The following is a 6,000-nucleotide window of genomic DNA, read 5'->3' on the forward strand; positions in this document are numbered from 1 at the left end:
CAGCTTGAAAGACACAAATTTGCAAATTGTAAAATAAATGACAATACGAGTCGCACCCAGAAGATGTCTCAAACTAGTTCTCCGCGTTGGTCCGCAAAAATAACAAATAAATAACGAGAAATATTGGTGGCGAAGTTGATCGACGCCACCTCGCACAAATGCCGATCGATGATTTTCGCAAAACACACGAACGAGGTAGAGCTTTGCTTTCTTTTCCAGCAGCAACGAGTTATACAACATCAGCATCCACGTAGCATCCGTTGGCTCGAAACAGCTGTGAATTCGTATCCAATCTCCTGTTTGCCATGGCTACCCGGTGTAGCATTCTCCCGGTCGCATAGCTTGATAATTCGAACGACAGGCAGCAGCACCCACATAAATAGGCATCGACAGAGAGCAGCAGCACATAGAATGGTCATTTATGCGAGAAAGTGAGGCATTCTTCGGAATGGGCAAGTTCAAGGAACAATGCTCGCTTCGCTTTGCCGTGCGTATGTGTGTCTGCGCGCGCGCGCGCGCGCGAGTGTGTAGTGTTCCACTGACCCGCTAACTCACTTCCTCTTCTGTGTACATACGCAGCACCAGCAGCAACAGCAACAGCAGTAGCGGCGGCAGCGGCGGCAGCGGCAGCAGAGCCGAACACCAAACTGTTCGCGTGTACGACGTCTCTCTTTTTCGCTCGTTGAACATCGCTGTGTGGCCCTATGCTCGCTCACGCGCCGCAAACTTGACACGAAAACGCCGCCGACCTTTCGTTTCTCTCTCTCGCGCGCGCCGAAAGACCGATCGCCGTCGTTGTTTCTCTTTCTCTCTCACGGGCTACGGCCAAACGCGATTTTCCCCGGACATTTCGATCTTCGATCCGAGACGTCGGTATCGGCAGAACTTTCTTGTTACCGCGAGTACACGAGATTGTCGTGAATTATTCCATCATTTAGAGCGATGTCAGAAAGTATGTAATCCTCTAATGGCTACTGGCACACGCCGTACGCCTCCTCATTACCCGTGGACAACTTCTGGCACATTGAAATCTTTCCAATTGACAAAATGAAAAATGAAGAAGACGAGTGCACGTTTCTCGAAGATTGCGTCTCTCATTTTGGCAAAGGCACGTTCGAGTTTCGGCGACGCTGCTGCCCACGATGCATTTACGGTAAAACGGAAGAGCGGAGCGGCGATAAAGAGCAGATTCGTTGCCCCCGTGACAATATTGCTGTATCATTTATGGTCCAGCAATGGCTGAAAGGCAGGCGCGACTTGTACGTGGCACGCGCGTGCTCAACGCGCCGTGAAAGACGCGCGCGTTCCTCGGCAATACGCATTTACGTCGATCGACTTTGACACGCGGAACATGCTTATGCAGCTTGTTATACTTGTTTTTCGCGTACTCCCGATCAGCTCGTTGTTCGTTCCCGGAGCTCGATAGTTTCGTCGACCAGTAGTTGGCTTCGAAGCAACGATTTATTTTTCAATATCTAACGAATTGCTTCGAAAGTATCGCTAGTTCTTCCCCCGCCACACAGCGAAACAACCGTTACAGTACCAGCATAAATCAAACGTACTACCTTAGGCTACCCAGTTCAATCCCGTTTTTTCCTTTTCAGTAGGTCAACGCAAGGAGCGTACGAAGCGACAGGCGCAGGCGACACGCGATTCACGAAAAGAAAAAGAACGACGCTGGAAATTCTAAAAACGAAAGGAAAACCAGTTGGTCGATCGCTTAAACAGTAACACATAGTCGCGCCTGTCCCTAACCGAGTCGACACTTTCGCGCCGGCGGAGCCCCGATTCAGAACGGAACTTTGTACACCGCGGAGTGGTGGCGGCGCCGAGCCGCCGCCGCCGCCACCGCCGCGCGGGAACGAAAGTGCGCGCGGCAGAAAATTTTTCGGTTTCGCGCTATTTACCATTAGTGGCAAGAAAGCAAGAGTCCGAGAGTAATCTTCGGCGACCGATGTCCTCTCTCGCTCGCTCGCTTTGCTCGCGATGCTCTGCGGCGCGCGAGAGCCCGCTGTTCATTCTATTATTCAGCTGGGAAGCGATGACTTTCCTTTCTTTTTCTTTCGGCGCTGCTGGAACTGTGTGTACAGGGCACGCCGGGCTCCTCGAGATTCGGCTGCGTGGCTGCACTTGGCGCGTGGAACTAGTTTCGACGAAATGTCTCTGAGCGATTTTCACGAGGCAACGACTTTGCCCGTAATATTGGCCTTCATTCAATCAATCGTTATGTGTTTCAACTTGCAAAAAAGTCTCATTTAACAATCCCACTGATCGGAAAGCGATATAATCATCACCGTTCACATGTCAAGCATATTTTTCTCAAGTCACCCACCTCGTTCAATTCGCCGCGCCGTCTAATAGATACATTCCCGTAAAAATATATAAATATCGTTAATCGTATAAGACTCTCAAGTCTAAACGATCCAATAAAGACAATAGTTCTCGCGCCTCTTTTTTTCTTCGAACGGAATAATTGAAAAAGAAAGAAAAAAAACGAATTACACGCAGCGGCAGTCCTTCCGTCACAGTCTCGTCCCGTTTGCCAAGTAGGTCGTGCGCGCAATATCGAGATGGAGAGTGAGAGATGCTGCGTGCGCGCCATCATCATCATCATCATCATCACGAGAGGACCCACCACCTTGCGGACTTTTTCGCACAGTCGAGCGTGTTATAATTAAACGTTTTTTTACCTTTATTTTTACTTGCGTTGCGTGTTTTTGCATCGTTAAACTAGGTAAACTATTAGAAAACTAATGTGATTTTTCTAGATATTATTGCTGTAATCACGTGATGCGGCAAATTATGATTAAAAGATGCTTTGTGAGACTATGAATTTTATGTTTTCTTGTTCTGAATAAATTAGTGAAAATCGAGCAGTAGAATACAGGAAACATGGTAAATTACTCACTATTAATTCAGATTCTTATAGTTCTCTTGGTTTTAATCGATAATGAATGTTACATTTATTAATCATTTGTGATATTTCGTAAGGAATCAATGGATGATTTGGCGATGAAAAGAGTTTCCATCGCGTTAATTTTTTTTTCTCATTTGCATATTGTCTAAAAACCAAAAACTTTTTGATCAGCTTGCTGTTTGATCAATGAAACCGCGATTTTTCAATAAATTATGAAGGCAACTGTAAATTATTTACACGAAAATTATTAGAAACAAAAAAAAAGCCATATAAATGTGTTATATTTTCAGGAACTCGCCTTATCAAGTAACTCGGTAACGCAACCTCCTTACCCTCCAAATTAATCATGTAGGTCAGTTCATCAATACCAAGAAAGAAAAAAAAAATAGTTCTGCAGTCTCCACCTGGAGGAAAAAAAAATAAATTGGTCTCACATCTCAATCGTGGTCGTGGCGCGCGATGCTCGCTCTCGAAACGACATACATATAAGCAAGTACCCGTGTGCCGCAGATCATCATCCCGCGTCGCCGCGTATAAGTTGGCATCGTGTTCTGTCCTCGTTTTCGAGTCCTGCGGGGGCTTCCCCTTCCCGCGCGCACGCGATAGAAAGAGCGGGACAACACGGAAGCACCATGATAATAAGACACGTGTGGCACCCTTACCGCAATTCCCAAGTAATGAATGAATCTAAACGTTTTTCCAGCTGCTGATAGATTGGCTTTTACGTAGTTTTGCAGGTATCGAATTATCTGGGTTACGGCGCCGGCGCGCGTGTACGTGTGCTTATGGGTCTGCACGCGTGTGTGAGGGAGAAAAGTAAGAGTTTGCAGCGCGCAATCTGTTTTCAGCTCTTAACGTTTCCATTGGCTTATTCCTGAAGGTGAAGGTTGAAAGCGATACTTCCATCATCAAAATTTGCAGTTTCTTTTATCGGTTCTCCATGCTAATTCATCCGCTGTGCCTGCTAGCTTCTTGGAATGCCCTGCAGATATTCAGCTTTGCTTCTAAAACATTTTCTTTATTCGCATTAAAAAAAAAAATAAATACCATCGACCTTGATGCATACGTATTAACGTTACACGCATTCTCACTTTTTAATTCGTATCTTAGTTATGTACGAAATTATTTCAATTTTTACTAGTTTTTCTAATTTTTTTTTTTTTCCTTTTTTTTCCCGTCGTGTACTAGTAGTCTATTGGATAGACCAGGTAAAAGCATCTCTTTAACTATTCATAGATGGTCAACTCGAAATAAAAAATGAACCGTTAGAGCCCTCAAAGAGAACTACGCCTTTTCGATTGTCCAGCCACATCAACTGTACTTATTGCGTACAAAAGCGTTTCCTCGTCGAAATGGAGACGCTCGCACACTATACATCTACATTTATCCCGTGTATATTATTTAGGCCATGTATACAAGTACCGCAAGCTGTATCAGAGTAATCGCAGTCGTCCACATGGCTGCTCAACAATGAACCCGATCATCTAAAAATAAATACAGATCCCGTATACGTAAATACACCTGCGTATGCGATACTTTTTTCGGCGCATGCACGCACGACCTCGTTTTTCCTTTTCATTCATAATACGGAGGCATCTTCTGGGGGTCGTTTTGGGGAAAGAAAAAAAAAAAAGAGAAACTTTTTTTTTCTTTCAGTACGGGGTTTCTAATTTTAATTATGAGAGCGCAGTTCGTTCCTCATTTTTTTTTCGGCGCGTGACACTTATACGCGAGTCTGTTAGCCTACTTGTGGGGGGCCACCAAGAAGCGAAAGTGCTTCTCGCCGGAGACAGAGAGAGAGAGAGAGAGAGAGAGAGAGAGGGAGAGAGAAAGAAGATAGGTAAGGCGCGCTTGCGGTCGGTGTCTCTCTCTCTCTCTCTCTTTCTCTCTTTTAACGTCACGGCTGACCAACGGACGCAATTTTTGGCTTCTATTGTGCACCTTTTTTCCGCCAGATTTCCAACGATAGAGAAAAAATCCCTCGTGGCTTTTTGGCTTTCGGACATTTTTCTTCGATGCTCTTTCGTGTGGAATGAGGTACGTACTTCAGACTATACAATGCTCAAGTGTTCCTTCTTATTTTTTTTTACGTCGGGTGAAAGAAAAGAGAAAGGATACATTTTGATTGGGACGATTGATTACGTACTTGCCGGCTATGGAGTTATAATCAGTGGAGTGAAGGTTTTGGTAGATCGAAGAAGGAAAAATATGTTATAGGCAAGGTCATAACGGGATTTATTTTCTTTCTTTTGCGAGGAGTACGTTTCTAGGGCAGAGTCAAGTAATTTATTATTGAAGGCTTCGTCCACGTTAGTACTCTAATTAAGTTATCAGTTTGCTGGCACGCGTTAATTACTTTTCGTATTTATCATGGAGGTTTAACAACAAATGTTCGTCAATTACTAGAACTTAGCAAGTGATTATAAATTATTTGATTAAATAATCTAAATCGTCAAAGTAAAATTTTTATTTCAATATTCGACAAAGTACGCTTTTCCTGGAAAATTCTTAGATTCAAACTTGCACTTTTATACAAATTCCAAACTCCATTTGTAAGACACTTCGTACTACAGCTGTCATCGAAAAAGTTAAAATTATACCACTTTAGTATTTCACAAAATCTACCCCCCCCCCTCCCTTAAAAAAAAAAAAAAAAAAAAAAACGAAAAATCGTAACGAAATCGTAAGGCAAGCAAAAGCATTATCACACACACCTGACTCGTTGCACCATCCGCGTAAAGCTCGCAGTCGCGATTCCGAAATCGTCGATTAGAGCGGTCAACGTCCGCGTCAAAAACGAAAGGTTCTTAGCCAGCAACGAAGGAAAAGAGAAGAAAAAAATAACCATCGTGCAATATCGCGGAACGGAGGAGAAAAAAAAAAAAAAGAAAAATAGCCTAGTTGGAGATGCTGTCCGGCGCGCGGTATAGGGGTTACCAAGCGCGGAAATGCAATTACGAAACGATCGAGTCCAATTACCGCGATGCGCGATGCATATGAATACGCGCGCCATAGCGCGTTGCGTACATACTGACCGTTAATAAATTAGAAACGAATGACTGCATGTTTCGCGCTCGCTGCGT

The sequence above is a fragment of the Phymastichus coffea genome, unplaced genomic scaffold (assembly GCF_024137745.1).
Source record: "Phymastichus coffea isolate CEN01 unplaced genomic scaffold, Cenicafe_Pcof_1.1 PCOF00084, whole genome shotgun sequence".
NCBI lineage: Eukaryota > Metazoa > Arthropoda > Insecta > Hymenoptera > Eulophidae > Phymastichus > Phymastichus coffea.